The sequence below is a fragment of the Propithecus coquereli genome, unplaced genomic scaffold, assembly GCF_000956105.1.
Source record: "Propithecus coquereli isolate 6110/MARCELLA unplaced genomic scaffold, Pcoq_1.0 Scaffold194, whole genome shotgun sequence".
Classification (NCBI taxonomy): Eukaryota; Metazoa; Chordata; class Mammalia; order Primates; family Indriidae; genus Propithecus; species Propithecus coquereli.
Genome location: NW_012144300.1, coordinates 2,715,621 through 2,740,940, shown reverse-complemented (window position 1 = coordinate 2,740,940; position 25,320 = coordinate 2,715,621).

The window sequence follows — 25,320 nt, the reverse complement described above, 5'->3', positions numbered from 1 at the left end:
TACTCCCAAGATGTTCTATTATCTCCAAATCTCATAATGGCTGTTTCAATAATCAATGAATGAATGAGTCACTATTTGATGAAATGAAAGGCACTAGTGATATTCAGGGGGCACTGAGTTTGGGAGAAAGGAAACTAAATGATCTTCATGTTCCCTCCCCCCTCTAAATACTATAACATCAAAAGCTCACATTCTAGAACTTAGAAAACATATTTAAATGCTTTAAGAGAAAAAAAGGTAGTAATTTGAAAAGTGCCACGGAATATTGTCTTTTCATAAAGCTGTGTCAGAGATGTATTTCTACTTCTAGTCACTGCTTCCACTGTGAACAGAGCAGTTTGCCAACATTGAGAGCAGCACGAGTGTTTTGGGGGAAGGAAACCTCTGCAGCGTTCTGCTTCAGGGTCCCAGTATGGAAAGAGAAAATGGTAGGCTTTGACATCAACTGTTTTCTAATGTGTTTTACTCTGTCAGATGACAAAATACTCTACCTTATTTCATAAGTTATTATAGCTATGTGTACGTTTTTTCACTGACATCAGAAATTACATTATTTACAAAACTTTGAAAAAATAAAATGCTTCATACAGAAGCCTGGTAAGTTATTTTAAAAACTCTAATGCACTCTAAAATCGTTTTAGAAAGCTATGCCTACATATAAAACAACATGTACTCTCGAGTCTTTGACCCTCCATCTTTCCTTTTGCTGTGAAAAACATCATTAGGTGTCTCAAAATAATGCCTTCCCCCAAAGTGGCTATGGATTGCATTATGGAGGCCACCTCCACACTGAAGGAAGTGCAGCGGAAAAGGGAAGAACATGCTTATGCTGAAAGATAAATTTTAAAGGAGAGCTCTATTTTAAATATTTAATGGATATCAATAGGATTTTCTTAACCATAGAAATGTACATTACAAATTCTCAAATGGGAAAAAACCCTATGTCCCAAAACGCACAGAACGTGTGTGTGCTGGGTTGGAGGGTGGGTAGGGTAGTGGGATGGACACCTAACCTGGGCTTGTCAAAGAAAGGAAAAACATCTGGGCAGAAGTTTGAGCCCCAGAAGAAAGCAGTTGACCACGGAGGGATAAAATAGAGAAAAAGGTCCATCAAAGGTAATAAATCCAAAGCCAAAAATGTAGCTTTTACCAACCCATGTTGAAGCCAAAGTAGATAAAAGAAATCTCTGAGTGGATCCTGCTGTCTAAGAGGCCACTAAAGGCACCCAGGAGTAGAGGGAGAAAGGTAAGAAGTGCCACATCCCACACACAAGGCTGAGGGGAAGGACACTAAAGAGGTCAAGGTGTGACAACTGGAGAGACTATTTTGATCCAGAACCTAAAGTCTGATTAAAGTGAATTAAATAAAGTTAATTATGTGTGTAGAATTAATTATTTTAATCTCATTCTCTAGGGTGAATTAGGGTGGATAAAGGAAGAAAAGGGATATAGTTAGTATCGGAATAAGGTAAATATGTTCTGGTGAAACAGTCACCTCAATTCTTCCTTTGGGTGGTGGTTAAAAAAAGAAAATAATCACCATATACCATGATAAAGACCGAGTGACATCCATTCTTCCGTCTAATGTGTTTAGATAGTCACAGAAAGTAAAAACAGACGAGTTTCACAATTTCTTAAGGACATGACTTGTGAATAAGGTGCATTATTTAGCTTACTAAATTGAGTAATTACACCATTTTTACTGGCCCTAGCAGTTGTGCAGTTAAGGGGAGTTTTACAGTGGGCTTCTCTCCTTAATTTCTTCATTTTCTGATCTGGTCCTGATCACAGCCTCACTGCCAGTCTCTGACTATCTTCTTGGTTCTTTCTGCTTTATGCTTTCCAGAAAAACAGGTCTTTCTCCACTGGTTTCTCCAGTTTCTCACTTCAGACACCCCGAATGCCTCCTTTTACAACGGTCCAGTGCAGCTCCCCTGTTCACCCAAACTAGTTATGATGGTGTTGACCGTATCTCTCTTAGGGCTGTCAACTCGATTAGGGTGGGCCCCATGTCGGCCTTGTTTCCCTCCGTATCTTCAATGCCTAGCACTATACTAGAACATAGAAGCCCCTAAAAAAAGTATCCACCAAATGAATAAATGAGTGACGAATGACAATGAAATTAAAATTTAAAGACATTGTCTCAGTTTCTTACAGTTCAAAAGTTGTACTTTAATTCTGTACTGGCAAGATCCTAAGGTATCCCAAAGTCCCTATGGGACTCTGTGAATTGAGTTTGCAACAATGACTTGTCCCAGTCTTGCAGATAAGTCTTCTACATGATTGCGGAAATGGCTTGGGCAACCATGTGTAGTGTACGGAGACAACCAAAAACTGCTGGACCACAGATCCACGGAGACAGCACAGTTAAATATGGTTAGAAGATTCCCCACTCTCCTGCCTCCCTAGAGAAATTTACTCTGGTGAGCCCTGGATAATCAACACATCTGCATTTCCGCATGCCAGCCAGCGATCCACAGCAAGAGAATCGTTTCTTCCTCTCTGTTTGAGACTCTATTGATTCTGTAGTTTAGGAGGAAGCTAAGTGCTATCCAAATACCGAATGTTCCATAAGGTAGTGCTATTATCATTCTCACTACCGTTACATGCGGCCTTTCTACCTACACTCAGGAGGTGCCTCATCAGAGTCTGGCAGAACATTACAAACTCTTTTCCTGACCTATATTTGCCGACACATTTGTTGTCTTCTCTCCCTCTGTGAACTTATTAATCTTGCTGAAATAACATACATATGCGTATAAATACAAGTTTTATTTTCTTATTTATCCCCATAATCACTTAGAGGAAAATAATTTATCACCCATAATTTAAAGAGGAATTTTTAAGCTAAAATGTCTTAATTAGGAATTCAGATGTTCCTCCTTTACTGAGAAATACAGAGCTGTTCAAATTAGACTGGAAATTAGGGCTAAAATGAATGCAGCATCTACATACACAAGTTAGTTGCAGGACAAGCAGCAAAAGGCAGTGGCTGAAGCCACATAAGTCACCCCGCATTTGTCTCCTTAATGCCAAATAATTCTCTGGCTCTCCTTCCTTTCACCTTTCAACTTTACAACGCAGCCAAAGGGTCGAGAGCCTCACCACCCTACGGTTTTCCCTTTTGTGTTTCTGTAGGAGAAAGCATGCACTGCCAAAGAGCTGGGGGTCTCTTAATCTACCTTCTTTCATTAATTTAGGGAAATGAAGCTTATTTAGTAATGACGGAAAGAGATGAGCCAAGTAGGGCAGCTCACATATGGTGCCAGACGGTTAGTGGCTCACAAGAGGCCAGGAAGCTTGCCTTGCCCAAGGCACTCGCTGTACCCCAGGAGCGAGGCAGCCTGGGTGGGAATGAGGCTCTGCTTTCACACAACGGCTGCTCCAAGGGTGCCCCTGGCCAGGTGATAGGGACAGCAGTGATTTCGAAATGTCTGACTTGGAGACTTCAATCAGACAGCTCTCCGGGACTGGGATTACTCCATTAATTCAAATTAAAGCCATTCAGAAGTACATTAAACTCTTTTTAGATGCCAGAGGAGGATGAAAATAAGGAGGAAAAAGGGAAAAATCATTTTACAAGACTGGCGTTACATAACACTATGGTTAGTTTAGTATCATACCTCACATTTGTTTACTTCTATCATAATCATTTTCTCGTATGACTAAATACTCTCTTGAAATAGGATTTTTTAATGATTTTAAGCATTTCACATATATTTACTTGCAACAGCACCCCATGAGATGGGTACTATTATTAACTAAATTTGACAAATGTAGACATCAAGATGTAAAGTATCTTGCCCAATGTCACACTTTGAGAAAATAGCAGAGCTGGAATTTGAGCCCAGGCAGTCTGAAGCTTGTAGTCTTATCTACTGTGATCTACAGATTCTGCATCATATGGTGCTACCATAATTATATTTCATCATGTTCCCAATATTGGACATATATATATGCACATATACATTTTTTAACTTATGAGCAGTATAATTTCAGATACATGTTTAATGAAGACTTTTTATTAAATACCTCTTTATTCTTTTTAAGAAATTAAAAACTATGCTTTCCACTGAAAAATTACTGGTATCCAGTAACTTCATAGTTGTTTAAAAATATTAATACTTGGCCAAAAAGAAAGAACTTAAAATTGCCTACGACCTTACTACTCCTTCTTGTTTTAATATTATTTCTCAAATGTCAAAATCTGGTAAGTTTCGGCCAGGCGCGGTGGCTCACGCCTGTAATCCTAGCACTCTGGGAGGCCGAGGCGGGTGGATCGCTCAAGGTCAGGAGTTCAAGACCAGCCTGAGCAAGAGCGAGACTCCGTTTCTACTAAAAAATAGAAAGAAATGATCTGGACAACTAAAAATATATATATAGAGAAAAAATTAGCCGGGCATGGTGGCGCATGCCTGTAGTCCCAGCTACTCAGGAGGCTGCGGCAGAAGGATTGCTTGAGCCCAGGAGTTTGAGGTTGCTGTGAGCTAGGCTGACGCCACGGCACTCATTCTAGCCCAGGCAATAAAGCGAGACTCTGTCTCAAAAAAAAAAAAAAAAAAAAAAATCTGGTAAGTTTCAAGCATGATACTGTCTACAGGAGGAAGGTTCTTCAAAACAGTATGATTTACAAATAAATGACCACCCCCATCACCAAAAAAAGGCCAAAACACATGGAAACATCATTTGCATAATCAATTGGCAAAAACTTTTTTTGTTTTCTAAATTCCCAGCATTGGAAAATTGTGTGGAAGCAGATACTCTCACATATTACCCTCTGGAAATGAAAACTGGCATGACTTTATTGGAAAGTAATTCGGTAACTAGTTATCAAAGTCTTAAAACTTGAAAACTTTTAAATTTAGCAGTTTTACTACTAAGAAAGTATCCTAAGGAAGCCATTATAATGGAAACTAATACAGAGAGCTGTAAGAACATTTTTGGTAGCAAAAAAATTAGAAACGACTAAATGTCCACCTAGTGGGGATCAATTCAATAAATTTTAGGATGGCTGTCCAATGGTCTACTAGATAATCATTAAAAATTATGTTGTAGAAAAATATCTATTGCTATGAAAGATGTTCATTATTACATTGTTAAAAGGAACAAAAGGTTAGATGACAGTGTATATTGTATTGTTTTCTATTACCATCTGATGGTGGTCTCTTTAGCTGAATTTATGAATGTTGCCTCCAGAATTATCTTTTTCTTATCAATGCCTTGTAATCTATTCTAGTCAGTGATCTCAAAATAAGTAGAAGTTATTTTCTTTCCTACAAAAAAACGCAAGGGTTCCATTTTTATAAAGGAGAACAAGAAAAATAAATAGATGGAAAGTATGTGAACATACAGGTCTGTGTCTCTGTTGTGTGCATATGTGTGTGTGTGAATGGACATGTATACACCCCCTGACTACCTTGGGGACTTTACAACTGAATGATAATGATTTTTGGTGAAAGATATTTAGGGATACTTACCTGTAGCATGTGCTTTCATCACAATGGAGAACCATAAGCTGTCAGTTCCTTCCAGCGGATCTTTTCACACAGATTTTGCTTGAGTAGAAAGGGTGGCAGTGGAGGGTTTCAACATCAGATGCCTAGACCTGTAATTATAAAGACAGTACTCCTACTGAGTCAGGCAGCTTCTGTCTAAGGCCTTCATTCACACTAGCTGAAGTCAGAGAAAAGAGAAACATCAGATTGCATAATCTCTCTCTCACACATACACACACACACACCCCGTTCTTAAATCAGAATGTCAAAAACTCAGCAAGCAGAGATACAGCAGCAGGTCCCCAAACCTGGGGATGAGCAGGCTCTGGCCCGGAGCTGCTTCTCATCCCATCTCCTGACCTTAGAGACCTCACCATCAAAATGATCCTGTTCCTCCCCCTCCTTCCCTACCTAATAATGCCAAGATTTCAGCAAAAGAAAAGGTAGTTAGTTCTTCTCCAGAAAATGTCAGGAACATTGTTGAATGTGATGCTCTCTAAGATTCCTTCTAGCCACAAAGGTATGCAAATTCAGTACATATATTTACTGTTCCGGCCTGACTTTCACTTTCGAAACTGTACATGCTTCTCTTGTTGGTGACTCGGATAAGGCATGATATCAGTGCTATCCAAAGTCATCGCTAACACTGATGGAACATTTACTGTGTCTTGGCACTGTGCTAAGTGCTTTACACACATTACCCCACTCCACTGCACCCTGCGAGTGGCTAGTAATCATTATTACCTGTGTATCATCGACAAGAAACCTGAGAACACACAGCTAGTAGATGTCAAAGCCAGTATTTAAGCCAATAACTCACAGAGGCCTTGCTTATACTTCCAGTACTGTACCATCTCTCCAAATTGATTTTGTTATCAACACTTCTGTACTTACTATAAAAAAGACTAAATATCAAATCAACATCATCTCATTTTCCCCAGAGTTGATACATCACCTAAGTCCTAATATTACTGTTTTTAGACGTGACTGTCCTTTGATTTTAATTCCCAAGCTCAACTGAAACCGACATGTTCATATTTCAGTTGAGTGTAAATGGATAGTTGTTTAAAAATACCAGGTAATCCCAAATCCAGATATGAAGATAGTAAGTAAAAACCTAAAATCCACACCCTACCTAACAGGCTAAATATCATTAGGAAGAAGGCAGATAATAAAATCCAAAGCTATGTGTGAATCCCTAACTATGTAAGAAAGGAATTTCTATACGTAAGCATGATTTAAAAACTACTTAAACATGTTTACCTATTTGCAAATAGGTAAGACCTACTATAGGTCTTAGAACCACTGCAACACCAAATAGATGTGGGCATATCAAGAAATCAACAAAATTATTTATGGGTCCCCTAATAACTCCCCTTTTGTATATGAATACATGTGTAGGTGTTCATTCGCAACATTCTGGTTATGCCCCTGCCTTTGCACCTGACACTCCCTTTGACTAACATGTCTTTCCCCTCCCTGCCATCTAAAAAATGCCTATGCATTCTTCAAGGCCAACCTCAAGCTTCAACGTCTTTGTGATGTCTTCCCCACCTCTCCCCTATTTTTTTTTTTTCCTGGAAATCCAAGCAGAGTAGATTCTACTCTCTCCTATGTTCCCTTGATCAGCATTGGCACCAACATCATCCTGACGTCCTCCTCTACCAAATTAATGCCCCATATTCTACCATCCAGCATACCCCCCAACACCCTCTACTTCTCCCCTGTACCATCACGGCTCATCTAGCTTCCTATCTGGTTTACTGGTGTCCACCCTGCCACCTGACTGCCCAATTTTCAGCTCCTGCCTAAAGCACTGCAATGACTTTCCACTGAGCTTAGATCTTAACGTGGCCCCAAGGCCTGCTGTTGTCCAGCCCTTATGCTCTCTTCCAGCCTGCACTTCAGCCTGGCTGGCTTACTTTCAATTCCTCAAAAGCACCTTGCTCTCCTAGGCCTTAGGCCCTTTGCATATGATTTCCTCCTTGCTGAGACTTCTCCCCAAATCATCCACCCCTTCTATCAGGTGACCTTGACTTCTTTTCTCCTTCAGCTCTGAGCTCAGTCCTTTTCTCGGCAGGGGTGCTTTTCCTGACCTCCTGGCCACGTCACTACCTCCTACAACATGCTTTTATAGAATCACACTCCCTTTTGGTTGATTTCATTGATTAATGCTTGTTTCTCCCACGAATTAGTAAGCTCCAGGAAGGCAGAACTGTGTTCTCATTTTATCTTCAGGACTCAATGCAGTGCTTTGCACATCACAGGCACAATAAAAATCTGCTGAATGGATCAGTGAGTAAAAGAAGAAGGGAAGAAGAAAGGGAGGAAGAATGGAAGGACATTCCTTATTCATGACACTTTAATCAGTGTTTGTTGAATTAATTTGTGTATGGTTTTCCAACACACAGAGTGTGACATCCACGCTCCTCTGAAGAACGTGCAAGGCTTCCTGTGAGCTGGCCCTGGCAGCTGGGTCTGTCCTCTAGACTTGACCCTCAGCATCCCGAGTCCCTGTGGCTCCCCATCAACCCTGCCTCCCTTCCGCTCATCTTCCCACTCTGTCTCTTCCGTTCCCTCCAAACATCATCTTTTCAAACTCACTCAGTCTTCAAGTCTCAGAGCTAGGACTGCTTTTCTGTGAAGACCTCCTTGATACCTTCTGGAGGCCAGGGCCCTCTTCTCTCATTTTCTTATAACACCTTGTCCCTATCCCTATTAAAGCAATTATCATACCTTCTTGTACTTGTTTCTTAAGTAAGTCCATTTCTCCCACTACGACCTAAGTCCCTTAAAGGCAAGGGGCAGGTATCCCCTCATCACAGTAAGCCCAGAGTTTAGCACAGCAGCCTGGCACATACACTGTCAATAAATAAATATTCGTTGAATGAACAGAAAAGAAATGCGTATATATATATACACACACACATGCACTCATATGTATCTATCACGCACACTTACACATACATTTCACATGTGCAAAGCTCCAGAGTAGAGCATTTGAAATATATTATTAATACATTAATAGTATATTATTATTAAATGTTGTGAGGCATAATGGTTATAAATTCATCAGTAAAATGGGCTAATAACACCTATCTCACAAGGTGGTTACGAGAACTAAATAACATACATAAGTAAAATGTTTGGCACAGAGCTCAGTATACTAGAAGCACTCTATAAATATTAATTGTATAATCATTATTACTATCATTATTGCTGTTAGGGAAACCAAGCTGAATTTATAATTCATGGTTCAAGTTTAACAGTTTTATTTGCCAACATTTCTTCCTATTAAAACATTAATTAGCATTAGCATCTTCATACGGACATAAAAATCATTAGAGATCTTTAGAAAACTAAGAAAACTAAGAAAGACTCAGAAAACTAAGGATACAGGAGAGTCTTACTACAGCTGAAGGACAAATTATTGTCTCAGTAATCTGCAATACACATATGGAGGGACAAAAGCATCAACAGAAGTATTTCCATACAAAAGTTATCTATAAAATCTAAATGACAAAAACAACAAATATTGCCATTCAAGTGCTATAAACATTTAGCTGAAATAATTATAAATACTTACTGTAAATTATTTCTCTTGCTAAAAATACAAGCTATCTACATATTCATCCATTTCTTTTAATTACTGGACAAAGTAATGTGACTTTATAAAATACTAAGAATTCGACTAATGAATATGCCATAAAATGTTTGAATTAATAGCAAACACATTTTGTATGTCGCCTTTGAGATGCCATTCTAATGTGAAATTGCTCAAATTTAATGAAATAGACTACACAAACGAGAAAAAAGAGGCAAGACTATTTTCCAGCAGTATTTTTAAAAAAAATAATGTAAGAATGAATTGTTTACAAATGCTACCAGTACATAGTTGAGCAGAATGAACTGGTAACAATTTATCCCACACAGCAAATTTATAATCCTGCCCTGTACTGCTGTTTCCCTTGCATACTGGCCAAATTTAAATAATGTATGTGAAGTGTTTCAAATACTAGGTGCTACTGAAATATAAAGTACTATCATTACACTTTGAGATTTCTATTCTCAATTAACCTTTATCTCTGATAAATGATAAAACCCAAAACAAATCAGATTTCTGATTGGGACTCAACCTTTTTCTCAAAGGTACTAGAGTTATTGGGGAAAGTATTACAGAAATACTAAATTCCTAACTTCTCATTGTTTTACTATGAGAATATTAAACTCTTTTTGAATTGAGTTATAATTCTATTCTCCGGCCACAACTATTGACCAGATTAACATAATGTAAATATATTGTTCTTTGCAACAACATTAAAATAAGATGGAAAGGTAGAACAGACAAAGTTAGCCAAAAAAGTCTTAATTAGACCATTTTATTTGAATTCACTATTAATTTCATTATCATGATGCTTGTCTTTCTGTCACAAAATCTGGTGAAATCTTAGCTATGTAAGGTAAAATTCATCTCTCGTTAACGCTGGTCTCTCAATCAGAGACGTTCTCGCTCATTGTAGTGTTGCTCTTCCCTTAAGATTCAGCTCAGACGTCACTTCCTTGGTGACATGCTCCCATATATATTGTATTTTCCTCCCAAGTAATGACCTGTCTCCCTCTCGAGACTGTGAGCTCCTCAGGGGCCCTGACCAGGTCCCTGCATTGTTCATAACAACCTACACGGTTCTCTGCACATAATACATTCTCAGTAAACACCGGTTCAATGTGTCAGTGCATACACCCACTCTGAGACTCTTAAGACTATAGTGAAAAGGCCACTAATTAGAATTTAAAGTTAAAGGTTAAAGTAAAAAAAAAAATTCCATTTTTTAGTGAAATGAAACTCTTAGCATTTTCACTTCCAGATGCATCAGCATTACATAAAAGATGTTGAAACTGTTTTTAAAAAGAGACATGCTGCACATTTTCCTGTCTGAGAATGAGTCTGAAAATACCAAATTCCACAGGGGCCTCTGGGTGTTCTCAAGACAAACGTTCAGTTAGGTATTGATTCCATGCACTCATTTAATGGAAATCTAGAGTAAGACTCAACCTTTATAATACCAGCATGTCACACATTATTCTATTCAGCTGCTTAAGAATACCGGCTGGTTCCCTGCAGAGGCCTGCCCTCCTCTCCCAACATGGGCCAGCATTTTAGTGATGACGGATGGAGCAGCAGAGAATTTCAGTACTCAAGGAAGCAGAGCACCAGTCCTGGCTTGCATTTTCCACTTCTATTGTCATTCTGATTCTCACCCGGCCCAATTTCTCACATAGCCACCTTTACTGTTTCAAGACTGAACCTCTGATCTGCCTGGCTGCGTAACATATTACATCATCATACACACGCCAACTCTTACCTCACTCAAAAGGCCACATGTTGCTCAGAAAAGAGCAGTGGGCAGCAAAAGAACAAGTTTCCCATGATATCCTACCCAAGTCCACACTCAGAAGCATTAGTCACTGTTGGGACAATAAATACGGATTTTCTAAGAGGTGACCAAGCCTTACTTGATGGAGTTTCTTTCCTCCATGCCCCAACATTTGCTAGGCCGTCATTAAGAAAGAGCTACACAGAAAGCTCCCTTGCCTCCTATCTGATTCCATTCAGCAGTTGTTGTCACCCTCACCCTAAAACCTCTGCCACTGAAGGGGTGGCACTGTCAGAATCACACCTTCTAACCATTCAAAACTTCTAACCCTCAAAACTTCGGGGACCATGAAAAGAGACTATGATAGGACATAGGTAGAGAATGGGAGCGACGAGCAAAAATTCTGACTAATGCTATCAACTTTAAAAATATTTGCATTATGCAAAATTTGAAACCTACAGAAGAACACACATGACATGTACACAATCTATGAAGCATACCAATAAAATGAACACCCATAAACCCACAGCCCTATTTGAGAACTAGACATTAACAGCATTGCTGTTATTGTCTAGTCATCTATTGTCATCTATTTGCTACCTTAACCATCCCCCTGTCTCCTCTCCAGAGATAACCACTCTCCTGAATTTTGCATCTATCCCTCTCTAAAATATACTGTTTAATTTTGCTTGATTTTGAACTTTATAAATAATTCTACCATACTGTATACAGTCTTCTGTAACTAGGTTTTTTTTTTTCATACAGTATTGTTTCTGACTTAACCATGTTGTTGCAGATGGCTGTAGTTCCTTCATTTTCACTGTTTTATAATATTCCATTGTATAAATATATACAAGTATATACATATTTTAGTCTATAGATGACCTTTAAAATTTTTAGCTTCCATAAGCACAAGCTTCCTGGGGTACTGCCTAGGAATGGGCATATAAATAGTCCCTGTTACACAATAGTGCCAAACTGGTTTCCAAAATGAGTATGTCAATCTATACTCCTACCAGCAGTGCACCTCATCATTTTTTCAAACTGACAATTCATTTTAGAATCCAGAGAGATCTTTGACCTAAAGCTGGTGTTTCTCCTTTACAGACTCAAGTTATAAATATCCATAAAGGAATAATATACTATACTTCTTTCCTCCAGTAGTGAGTTTATACTTTGTTCATCACTAAACATAGCATATGAGAGTTATGTCCTAAGGTATGTTTATTCTACCACCTTAAAACGTAGATTGGGCTGAAAGTGAATAATTTGAAGGCTCCACATAGCTTTCTTTCCCAGTCATTCAGTTCTCAAGCAAGTTGGCTACCAAAAGTGTCAAAGAATGTCCCAGCACACCTGAGTTCCCAGGGGGCAAAACTGCCCATTTGAAACAGGAAATCATGTACAAATTTAAAGCACCCCAAACTATGTAAAATTGAGAGACTTCTTTTATTTCTTTTAATTTTAGAGTAAAGCAGAGAACGAGAGAGCTGAAATAGATGAGGAAAAGCGTTAGCTCTTATTTCAGAATAGCAAAATTAAAAGCCTTTGTAATTAGGCGTTGCCAGGCTTAGGCTTAGAGGAAAAGGATTCTTTCCTCGCCAAAAGACCAAGATCAGAGCTTGAGGCTCTTAAGCCTTTGGTCCTGACTCCAAGAGTAGGGTCCAAACCAGTGGTTCTTCACCATTCCCCACATACACCTACGGAGCTGGCTGGGTCTGAGCAGAGTTGGCAAATGAAGGGCAGAAGAGGCAAACAACGAATTGGAGAGTATGCCATATTGTCAGATGGTGAGAAGTGGCAGGACAACACCATAGCTGACACTGAGGTTAATCTGGAGAGGAACTAGTCTACCTTCCTTAGCCAATGTGAATGGAGACCAGATAGTGGTCTGTGAGACAGAGTTGGTGCTGGTCAGTACTGTTTTCAATCGTTTTGAATTTCTTTTCCTGAGTTGTAATCAATCGTTTTGAATTTCTTTTCCTGAGTCGTAATCACTACCTGGATTTTAAATGCTTCTGACCGTGTTTCCACGTGTTTCTCCATTAGGATCTCTTTCTTGGTGGTTAACACCCCAAAGAGCAGGGAAATGGCTGAAAGGCTGAAAGGCCTTGAGGGGAGAAGAACAAGTTTTCTCCTGTACAGTGGATGTCTCTGGAAAACTGAATGTTGACACCAAGTAAAACAAGCAAGAATACGCTATTAGCGCCTGTTAAGTCACCTATTTGAGATTCTTTGGCAACTATCAGTGAAGGCTCACGCCTCTTATTACATTCTCACACTGTTTTAATTAAGTAGGGCCTCATTTTAGTCACTCTGGTGGTAGCTTCTCTTTTCAGGCTACAGAGCTAGAACCCAGCCAGGCAACGTCAGGGGAGCCTTTCCTTCTTGGTCAAGGAAGCTTTCAGATTCCCTTTTATTTTCTATTAAAAGCATGGCAGAGAAAGCAATCCCATTTTGACATGTAGTATCTGGTGCTGGATGCCTGCAAATATGATCAGGAAAAGAAGTGCCTGTAACCCCAGGTGGAACTCCAGATTGAGACAGCTTTCAAATCGGCAAAAATTCTAAAATCATCACATTTTAAAGGATCCCTTTGTAATACTGATATGTAAAGAGTCTATTAAAACACAGTCATTCTCCCCAACTACAAAAATCTTTTATTTTAAAATGACTTGTATTCGTGTGTTATGTTAAAAGTGTGTCTGGGCTTTTTATTCAACGACTAGATTGTCTTTTCAGGAGAATTATCGTACTTCACTGTAAGTGCTTAATGAGGGAGTAATTAGTCCCCCCCAAAATCCTATGGGAAATGAGGTCAGAACCCACTTCCTACCCCAAGCACCTCATGGAGGTTGCATCAAATACCACGGCAGCATTTGTCAAAGGGGAGCCCTTTCCAAAACACAAGACAGGTGTAGGAACGAATCTTCATCAAGGGCTATGCCTTCCACCGGCAGGCCCAGAGTGCGGAAAAAGCTAAACATTTATTATAAGATCTTGCAAAAGTGCTGTTTGAACAAACTGGACCACCCACCTACCTATTCATCTCAGCGACTCCTTTCCTTTACCTTCTGCCACAGGGACAGCCTTCCCGCTCCCTGATTGGTTGTCTTGCTGGCTATGCACTCACCTGCAGGGTGCTGCGCTGCTCCCACCTGCATCCCACCTCCTGCCCACCTGCATGGCATGCACCCAGAGAAGAGCACCACGGCTCTGGGTCACCAGCCTGCAGCGGCTCCGCAGCAGCCTCCCAGTGGCTTGTGTTCCTACTTCTTTCTACGAGAGGCATGGTGAGCAAATTAGAGGTTATAAACACCTCCCGTGGAAGGAGGAAAATTCCTCCGGGCTTTGTAAGGGAACTTCGTCAGTAGCGAGTGTCTCCAAGGTCTAAGACGTAGGTACGTGCTCACCCTTTCCCCTTAGCCCTGTGGGGCATGTATGCACCACACCTTTTTCTGGTCACAATTATGGCAGCGATGCCCATCCAGGAAAATGTTGCCTCACATGTTTGAAGAATGCCTCACACGGTTGAGAATACTGCTGGTCCCTGAGAAGCACCATAAAGCTATTTTCAACGTAAGGAGAAGCATATTCCTAAATGCTAAATGCAGTGCTGCCAAATCTGTGGTGAGAGAGAAGTCTGGAAGGAAAATATTTGGGCACCCAGCACGGGTTATAGTTTTATTAGGAGATCAGGAGAACTCTTTGGCCAGAAACAGCAAAGAGAAGCAGCTGAGTTCTAAACTGTGCCGGACGTAGAAGCCAGCAGTATAGGATTAATTAAAAAAAGCCGAGTTTACCATTAAGAATGAATTTGCTAAAATAGATTTTTAATGTTCTTAGCACAAACAAATGATAAGCTGGTGAGGTGATGAATATGTTAATTAGCTTGAATGAATCTTTCTATAATGTGCAATAGATAAAAACATCACGTGGTATCCCATAAATATACACAATTATTGTCAATTAAAAATTTTTAAAATTTAAAAATTAAGAAAAAGACTAAATAGGGGAGATTGGAAAAAGAAAGAATGATTGTTTAATGCATGCTACAAAGCTCATCACACCTTGCAAGTGCTGGCTGCCAGTGTGACATGCTTTTAGCTTTTAAGATCACAGCCCTCCAAAAACTCACTGATACATGGAACTCCATAATTAGAGTCCTTTCTTTTGTTTAAAGATTCTCTCTCTCTCTCTCTCTCTTTAAATTTCATAATAATATGCTACCCTGGAAGTGAGATAGCCATATATTGTATATATACTTTTTTTAAAAAAATCAAAGCGGAGTGTTAATCCTAACTTGACCGCTTCCCAGCTCTGTAACTTTGGGGAAATTATTTACCAGCTTGACCCTCAAGTTCATCAGCTGTCAAATGAGACACTCATACCTGTCACAGAAGGCTGGTGCAAAGCTAAACTTCAATCGTGTGTATAAAAGTACGTGGCCCAGACCACACTCACAGCAGCCACACGGACACTGGTTTTCCTCTCCCTTTCCACAGAGCAGCTCATAAGAGGTCAAAAACTGAGAACAACTGGAGGGCAGTAGCTTCCTGACGTGGAAACAATGAGAAGGCCAGCCAAGACGGAGATGGGGCAGCTGGAGAAAAGGGCATCGAGGCTGGGCGACGGAATCTGTTTCACGAATGTGGTGAAGGGACTCTGCTCCAGCACACAGAGAGGCTGCAGGCTGACATCTGTGTGCGGTGTTGACTGGCAAAGCTGAGGACTCAGAAACCAGCCTCTACCAAACAGCTATGCCTCCCTCCTCAAAATGCTTTTCCTTGCCTGGGTGTCCAACTGAGGAGAGGAAGTGCTCAGGGGCGTCTGAGTATCTGTACCACAGGAGCACCTGCAAGGGAGTGGAAGCAGGCAAAGCCATGGCCAGGCGAGAGGAGTGCAAGCCAGCAGAGGCAACCAATAACACAGCTTCCAACTTGGGGGTGCTCAATCAGACCCCACTGATTTGGAGACCTTCCTGCCCACTTACCCCAAACGGGCCCCACACCCAAGGGTGTAGCCAAAGATCTGTTTCCTCTTCCTACCACCAGCCCCTCCACACTTAGGGGTCTTCTTTTATCTCACTCTGAAGAGGCAGCCATCATTGCCTTCCAAGGCATGAACCGAGCAATCTCACCCATCGCTCAGGTGCACAGGCCACAGAGAGGACCAAAGACAGTAGGAGGGAGGGGCCCTAGCAGGCTGATGCAGAAATATATTTTTACACTGAGAAGACTTTTGAAATTCAAAAGGCCCCTACCCAGAAGGCACACCCTCCAAAAATTTCTTTGTTTTCTGTTCATTAAAAACAAACTTAGCCTGAATAAATAGGAAGGAGAGCTATTTTTTAATAACAAACAGTAATAGTCATCACAACTAAAGGTAATATTATTTAGAAACATTAATATGTCAAGACACCAGCCTTTCCGTCCCCCCAAAAGGCCTATTTGGAGCACCAGCAATGTACAGGACACGTTTTGGGGATCACTAATCTGACAGTGTTCACTGCTGTAGTGTCACCGGAGTGTGACTTAAATAGTTTCCCTTTTAGGATATCTCAAAATTCAAAACTGGGAAACAGTAACATACGTTGATCATGGAAATCTGGTATGTGGTTCATTGTGTTCTTTCTTACACAGCTGCAATGAATTATCGGCCATTATTTTCTATTTAACAATCGACATTAATAATCTTAGGATCATTCATTCTGCTTATTATCTGTAATAAATTTTAAAATTCCAGTTGACCTTTCCCTAGTCCCTTGATATACTTTTGGGCCATTCCTTCCTTCCTTCCTATGATGAGCTGTGTGCTAAAACAATGTGGCACAATTTTAATACTATCTAAGCAAAACCACATATAAATAAAAGCATTATACAATGTTTCCCAAAGCCAAAGGAAATGAGTTTGGAGTATACACATCACTGACTACATTCCATTAATACAAATAATTAAAAGTTGACTGTATAATAATACTAACGAGCAGGCACAAATTTTTTTGAAAATTTCTCCCTGGTATTAGCTATGCAAAAACACTGACTGAATGTTCAACGCTAATCAAATTCATCTCTTCTTAAGTGCAATGTATAATAAATGGGTAGCCTAAAAGGAATGCTTTGAACAGAATGCTTCACTATTGTCTGATTATTCTAAATTTAAAACTCCAACAAAGGAAAGGATTATTCTTCTGAGGTTCAAGATTCATAAGGATTTGGTAATGAAATTCCTATAGGAGAGCAAATAAAACAATTGCTATCTACAAGCTGCCAGTGTTTTATGTCTGTATAGTGTTTTTAAATCAAAGTCACCATTCATTCAACAACAAATGTTTGTTTGGCATAAATGAATGAAATAAAAGGCCTCAAAATACTTTACAAATTTAATCACCTATTAAGTTATGAATCAGGCAGCAACTTCACTCATCCCCAAATGCACAGACTGAGCTGAGCTCAATGTCAGCTCTCACCAAGCAGGCCAAAGCCAGACCTAGAAGCTGAAGTCATGTCCTTCGAGTCTTAGAAAATGACTCAGCTGTTACAGCCTGTTGCAGTTGCCTGACTGCATACTCTCAACACAATTTGGAAGGCATGTATGTTATCTAGGCCAGATGAGGTAAGATTAAGAAGCCATAACAAAGTCAGGCTTGTTTCTGAAACTATACAAGTAGTCCAAAAAAAAATACACACACACAAAAAAAAGGAATCCCCCCACCCTCCACCAAAATGCTAAAACTGAAAAATGGAATTCTTGATATTTAAGTATGTTAATATCTTCATTCTAATGAGACACATGGAGCAAATTACTCATGCTAGAATTGATATTATACCAATAGTAAGAAAAAATGTGCATGTAAGACACTAGGGGAGAGGTGGGGCCCAGGATTTCCTGGGGGCTTCAAGTTTATTCTTCCAACACTGCTAACACGCATCTTTTTCCGTTCAGCTTTAACAGGATGTAATCCGAGAGCCAGTCAGACACTTAAAATCTATTTGTTTCAATACTCAGAGGAGAAATACAAGTAGAAGACTTTGCAAGTAGAAAATTCTCACGCATTTCAGGGTGAGGTTTCTCAAATCGTAAATCTTAAAAGTTTTAAAAATCCATGCCAAGGGACTTAAGGGAATTAATACTACTCCCATACGAAACTGGCCTTTGTGTGCTAAGCATAAGCAAAAGATTTGCCCCAACGCTATTTTTCTGGTCCCAAAGGAAGGGTAAGCAGAGCCATCCTTAGCAAAATCATAAAATAGGCAAAGTTTGTCTGTAGGATCCTTCTGCTTTTGCCTCCTAAGGTGTCTCCCCCTTAAGCCCCAGGGGTTTCTGCTCTGTAAGTCTCTCCTACTCCTAGCTGTCAACTTTAACACTAAGGAAACATCAGATTGTTTCAATATGAATACAGTTTGTTCATTGTTATGCCTCCTAAAACATCTGTACTCTAAACCTTTTAATTTTTAAAGTGAAGCATCAAAACTTTACTTTCCTTTAAATTCCACCAGCAGCCAGCAGCCAAAGTCTGAATGGGGAAACAGGATATGGTAACTCCCTCTACTTTTAAAAGCTTATTTTGCTTCGTGTTAAGGCCTGCCATAAAGATGGAAATGTTTTGAAATCACAAACTGGGCTCGCATTCCACTATGACCATGGGCAGATGATGCAACAGAGCCTCAGTTACTCATTTATAAAACACTAATTATCGTTATATCAATATAATGTAATATAATAATTATGAGATAATGATACGAAGTGGCTGGCATGGTGCAATCTTAAAAACCGCTCTCTGAAGGAACACAGTGGGTTCCAAGTGTAGGTAAATGCAGCAGCTGGGGGTTGGCCGAGCCACCTCTGCTAAGGGCCTGTTACCTAGATTCAAATCACTGGGACAGCGTGATTCCTGCCAGTTTCTGAGAACTTGAGGTTTTGGGCCCTGGAGCCAGGCGCCCCCTAAAGGCAGGTCTGAGGTTAGCCCTTTACCCAGTCACCATTCTCTTCTCCTCTGGCTCTTCCTGCCCACTCCTGGTCTCAGTTCTCTCCTCTCCAAACCCCTGCTGCAGGACGCCCAGATACTGGGGACGCTGCGCCACTCCTCACTGGGCCACCTCCCCTTCCCAGTCCCCACACTCCATCCTGTAACAGGGTTATCACGGAGGAGCCTCCAACAGCCCCACGGTTGAGTGTACACACCACCCTTGAGCCCCTGGCAGCCAGAGCCTCATTTAAAACAAATTTCCATAAGGAAAGGCAGGTTTTAAGATGAGCAGGTGACCCAGCAGGGCCCCCACCATGAATGCAGTGAGCTCATGAGCTCGTGGAAAGCTAGGTTTGATTCAGCCCTCGTCTGAGATCTGACTTGAATTTTAAAAACCAAATATAAATACGTTGGCAGGAATTTAGAGAAGCAGGTAAAGGCGTCACGACAAGAACAGATCTGGAAGTTTTCACCAGAATGGGCAGGGAAGCACAGCAGGCAGAGTAGGGGAAACTGTCCGGGGAGACGGGCCTGGGAGCTGCGGGGTGAAGGGGAAGAGGCCAGCAGACGGGCAGGGGTGAGGGTGGCGAGAGCACCCAGAAGCAAGGTGCACTGAAGGTCAGCTATGTCTCTGCCAGGATTTCCCAGGAGGAGGGGGGGCCTGGCGGGAAGGATCATGGGAGCTGGACCCACACACCAAGGGTCTCCTTCTCTGGTCCTCTCACGGGATAAGCCTTTGTAAAGGGAAGACTGGTCAAGGTCCTTTAACCAGGTCTGAACACGGGGAGAAAACAAGGAGGAGCGGATGGAAGTGCTTCTCAGGGACCCCTGAATAATAAGATAAAATACAGAGGAATAAGAAAAATGTTTCTGCCACCTGGATTGTGAAAGTGGGGGAAATAGGGAAGTCCGACTGGTAAAGGTGGGACTCGGGACGTCTGTATGTTACATGTGTGGATCACGTTACATGCACAGATCTGCAGCACAGTGTATACCGTATTAGGAGAAAGTGTCACAAAACTACACTAACTATGGACAGTAGAAAACAAATCATAGAGTGAGAAACAATAAAATTGTTTTAATTGTGTAAAAGTAACACAAATTCTAGTCTTTTATGTGAACTCCTTCCACTAACACCCATGTGGCACAGTATCAATGAAGTGCATCATGAACTATGCATACAACTAACTCACCTGTGTAAGTTTCATTTTATGGCAACACGAAATTCTGTTTGTATGTTCAGGCTTCCTATTTTGTGATGCATATAATTACAGAACTTGGGAGCTGGAACGGACCTTAGGGAGATCCGTTACTCTAACCCTTTCCTCTCACAGATGTAGGAGCCGATGCTTACAGAGGGTATGGCTTTCCCAAGGCCACAAGAGGACTAGTGTAGAGCAGAGCTGGGCATATATTATGGGGCTGCCCGTGATCTCTACACTGCTCCAGGGCTATTCTTAAGATACCGTGGACTTAGACAATGCTACAGAGACACAATCCCTTCTTTATTTTGCAAGACCCGTTTGCTCATAATTCAGAACTATTCAAAGGGAATGGGAAACATGCATGAAACATGGGGGAAGGTAAACTCGGGGACTGAGATGCTGGAGCTCTTGGTTAAGCAACTTTTGGACGATATGATGTTTAGAAGAATTACCGTCTGTCTCAGAAAACTGGTAGGAGAATCCTTGTGGTGTGGTAGAAAAAATGTAGGTTATACAATCAGAGACCCCAGGATAAGCTTCAAAGCTTACTAGCTATGTGGCCTGGAACAAGTTGTAGAAACTTTCCAAGCCTGTATTCCCTTAACCATAAAATGGTCATGATAATGATACTTAATTCAAAGAGCTGTGGGATTGTATGAAGTTATGTATTAAGAACACCTAGCACACATAGGCTCGGTCAATATTCAGTCTATATTTCTTTACAATAGTCTCCTTACACAGTTCCACTAAGAAAGCCTCACCTTTGAACACATGTGATGGGTTCCCGGATGGCGAAAGGTGTTTAAAAGGCCAGGTATAAGTTATTTCATGGATACCTTTGCAAAGCAGGTCCAAATGTGTCAGTTTCACAGTGTTATACTCATGTGCAATTTCAAAATAAAATGTCAGTGTCTGGGGCGGGTAAGAAATCTAACCAGAAGTTCTAAGAACCAAGCCTGTTTCCACGTGACACATCAAAATACATGAAAATGCACCCATGTGCCTCAGACAACCACAGTCAATAGTTAAGGACCACCTCTTGCTTTACGTCGAAATGTATCTACCAGTAGAAAACAAAGATACCTCTTGGGTAAAGGGTATCCTTAAATCCCTAAAATTTGCTCGTTTTCACATCCCAAATCTCTGAGAAATTGATCACAAACCCTAATACAGACAACCAGACGACTACAGCTCACAACCTATCTTTTCAGACATTCATGAGCTGGTTTGAAATGCCCATGGCCTCACAGGAAAAAGAAGCTGCCCAGTCTACAGACAGAGCCCCCTCAACCTGGGGTGAGCCAGTAGGATTCTACAGTCTTATTATGTCCCCTTCCCCTGTATAATTTTGTCAGTATATGAGAGAATAAAGCCTCATGGGGGAGAAAGTCAGGAGTTTCTGTATTGTGCTATAAACAGATCTCTGGCTGAATATCATTTGCGTAGGAGCCACTGACTTCACCTGCAAGCTTCAGCATTAGTCCAGGTCTGTTCCACACAGTCCTAGCAATATTGCTTCTGTTCTAGAACCATCTGTGACCTGGATGTTCCACCAAGCTAGTAAACCAGGTCTACCTCTGTCTGCCAGTCCAACTCTCAATCTCTCTGTCTCTCTCTCTGTCTCTCTTTCTCTCTCTCTCTCACACAGACACACACACACACACACACACACACACACACACACACACGCACACAACCCCAACGTCTTTCTGAGTCACCTTTGTGGACAAAAATTGCAGCTGGACCAGTGAGAGGAGAGAAAAATATAAGCCAATAATAAAGCTTTTCTGGGTTCATTAAGCCTAGGACCCACCCTCTGCCCATGTGCATTTGACTTCTATCTTATTGTTTCTGACTACATGGTGTGGAAAGAACTATTTTTTCACTCTTATTCAAAGACATGTGACACTATTGTTCTTTGTTTCCTTAAAATATGTTGGCATTCTTCTCTCCCTACTAGGAGAGGGCCTGCGAGGATCACTACGGCTTCTGGGGAGAAGCCCGCATCTGCTGAATAACCAGAATCCAGCTGCCAAATGCCACCGGGAAAAGTGCCAAGGGTGAATCGGGCATCACCTTGAATCATAAACATTATTGCAGGCGAAGTGACTAGCTGCTACTTGCGGGTTCTTCTGCACGTAATTGCACCATGCAGCACGACACTCCTGGGGACCATTGCAAGGATACAGGTGTGGCTTACAACACACAAAAGCTGTGCGTCTGACAATCTACGCGTGAGCCGCACTTTTATAAATTACTTTATGTGCTAAGTGTCCTGGGGGAATTCATTATTTAAGAGAACTCCATGATGTTTTTGTAAAATTCACAGTCCTCTCCGTTTGCATTTTGTAAATTTCCTCTCTGTCTGTAGAGCACATCATCAATCTGAACATCGGTATCCAAAAACTATTATTTTATAAAGATAGAGGAAAGTTTATACCAATGCTGGAGAACAGAGGAGAGCACCCAGCGTTTTTAACACTAAGACATTTGCAGATAGACTGCAGAAAGCACCACATGAAAGGGGGCAGCAGAAATGTGACTTGGGATTCTCCTTCTCGAAAAAGTGGTGCAGCATCATGAGAAGAAATAAGAAGAGTCTCGGACAGAGCACTGCTAAGTAATCATCCTAAAATGGAGGGGCGACCGCTGGAGGTGAGGGCAGGGTAGGAAATGAGATAGTCTCTGGGCTCCAGGTCATTGCCGGTCAGGAGGTGCTAAGTAGGAGGACCAAGAATAAATACTGCCACGCCCATGGCTACCCGGCAGGATGTGGGAAGACTCTCTACAGAGCAGGGATCTGACACCAGAAGCACTGACTCACAGCTGCGCAGGGGGCCTGGAGTGAACTAGGGTCAGGGACGGGTTCAGAATTAGAATACTGTCTCTTAAACAACGGCTTCACCCACTGCCAAGCAGAAACCATGCAAAGAAGGGCCCCTCCCAGTTTGCGTAGCTGCCGGGGCACATGCCTGGTTTAGCACATTTTTAAGCACCAAGCCTCCAGCTTAGGACTGAGAGAAGGAGTCTAATCTTTTCCTGAAGATCGTCTGAGAGTGTATTTCAGGCCAGGCTGGCCCTCTCATCATTCAGTGATGAGTAAACCAAAACCAGGCAGCATCAGGGCCTATAAAGACTTGGTGACAAAACAATATAAAACATCCAGGAAATAAAAGAAGATAATTTCAAAAAAGACTTACAGCTGGAAATAGGAACAAGTTTCAGGCAAGATATGATTGTGCACTTTTGAAGGAGGAGGCGGGGGAGGGGGAATGAGGGGAGGAAGATGACCCAGACTCAAACATGAATGACAAGTGAATGAAAACAAAAAGAAACAAACCAAATCAGAGAAAAAAACAGGAACTATTTCAACAATCAAGTATCCAAACTATAATTTAAAACTACGTTGAGGAGCAGTGAGAAGGAAAGGCAGTGCTCTGGAACATCAAATCAGCAATGTGAAGAACAGACTCGGAAAACCATCCCAAAGTGCAGAGGAAAAAGATGAAAAGGCTAATCAAAGAAGGCAGATTCTGACGGATATGGAAGACAGAGTAGGAAGCCAACATACAGGTATTTATGGTTCATGAAGTAATCAGAACAATACCACGGAAGCAATTATTAAAGATAGAACGTAAGAAAACTTTTCTGGACTGAAGAAATACCTAATTCCCATGGTGGGGGTGAGGGAGGGAGTTCATTCTCTACAAGAAGAAAAAAAGCAAAACTGACATAAATATAAATTAACAAATTAATGAAAGCTGCCATCTATTTACCTTCTGGTGAAACTTTTGAATTTTTAGGTCAAAGAAAGAAAATCGTAAGCATCCAGTGAGGAAGGAAAGAAATACAGGTAACTAGGTCACTAAGTCAGAAGCAAAGTCAGATTTCTATCTGACAAGAGAAGAAATAAAACTATATAGCTCTAATGGCAAAAGATGTTGACACAAGAATTCCAAATTAACCAAGTTTTCAACTGATGTATGAGAGCTAAAAAATAAAAAAAAGGCATTCTTAGATCTAAAGGAGCAATAAAAAGTACTTCATAAAAACATTAATTGAAGTTCTCTAACCAAACAAAAATTTTTTTACAATTTTTGAAAAGGGGAAATTGTGCTTTAAAATAGTTTACAATATGTAATCAAACCATATAAACAAGTTGAATATGGTTATAAAAAAAGGACACAGGTTATCTAGAGAATCCTTATCAGAAAAGTTACATAATATTTTAAAATAATCACAAATCAGATCAAAATAGTTATATGTCTGTATCTATCTTTAAAAAGAAAAGGAGAATTCCAAAGGAGAATAAAAATGTGTTAATCTGATCTTACATGGGGAGGAGGTATGGTCAATAAGCTTCCTGACATTGCTCAGACAAAAATATAGGTCACATTTAGTCAAACTTAAGAAGATAACTAGAAGATTAAATACAATGTATAACGCGAGTATCACTAGGGAATAAGCATATCACACAAAATAGAAAATGATGGAAATATCAAGGAATCATAAAAACCAAAAGAATAAAAAGATGACAAAAATTAGAACAAGTATATCAACATTGAAGATAGGTATTAATTCCCTTTTAAGAAGCAGAAGAATCTCAAATGGAGTGATAAGTTAAGAATGGCCTATGCTATCTGCAAGAAACCAATAAAAGTAAAAAGAAAAAAGATTGGGGCAAAGGAATCTGCACATTTAAAAGTGACAGTTACACCGTCAGTACAAAATCAGAATTAAATATCTAAAGCATTAAACAGGGGTGCGATTTTACTGACAAGGGGTGCATTACAAAGAAAAGTTAAAATTTTATGAGCCAGGATATTATAAGCACAGAAAAATATAAAGGAAAATGAGCAGAGACTGAGACATGCAGGAGTGTCGTTAAGGTCTACCTCACTGCTTTTAGCCCTTGGAAAAGTAAGCAGATGAAAATTTAATAAGCACATAGAGAAGTAGGAGAAAATAATAAAGCTGATCTGATGACGAGATAAACCTGATTACATTTAATTAGAGCATGCGTTTTCTATACAGGGGCTCATGGAATATTAACAAAAACTAAAACACGAAAACAACAACAACAACAAAACCCCTAATCATGTATTGGAACATAAACTTCTGCTACATCTCAATATTGTGTGACCACAATACAACAAAACTCATTAATAAACAGAAGCGGAAACAATTCAAATGTAAAAATTTGAATTTAAAAAATATTCTCAATAGGTGTCGGGCCTAGGAGATAATAAATTAATTATGCAACTGCAGACTGAGAA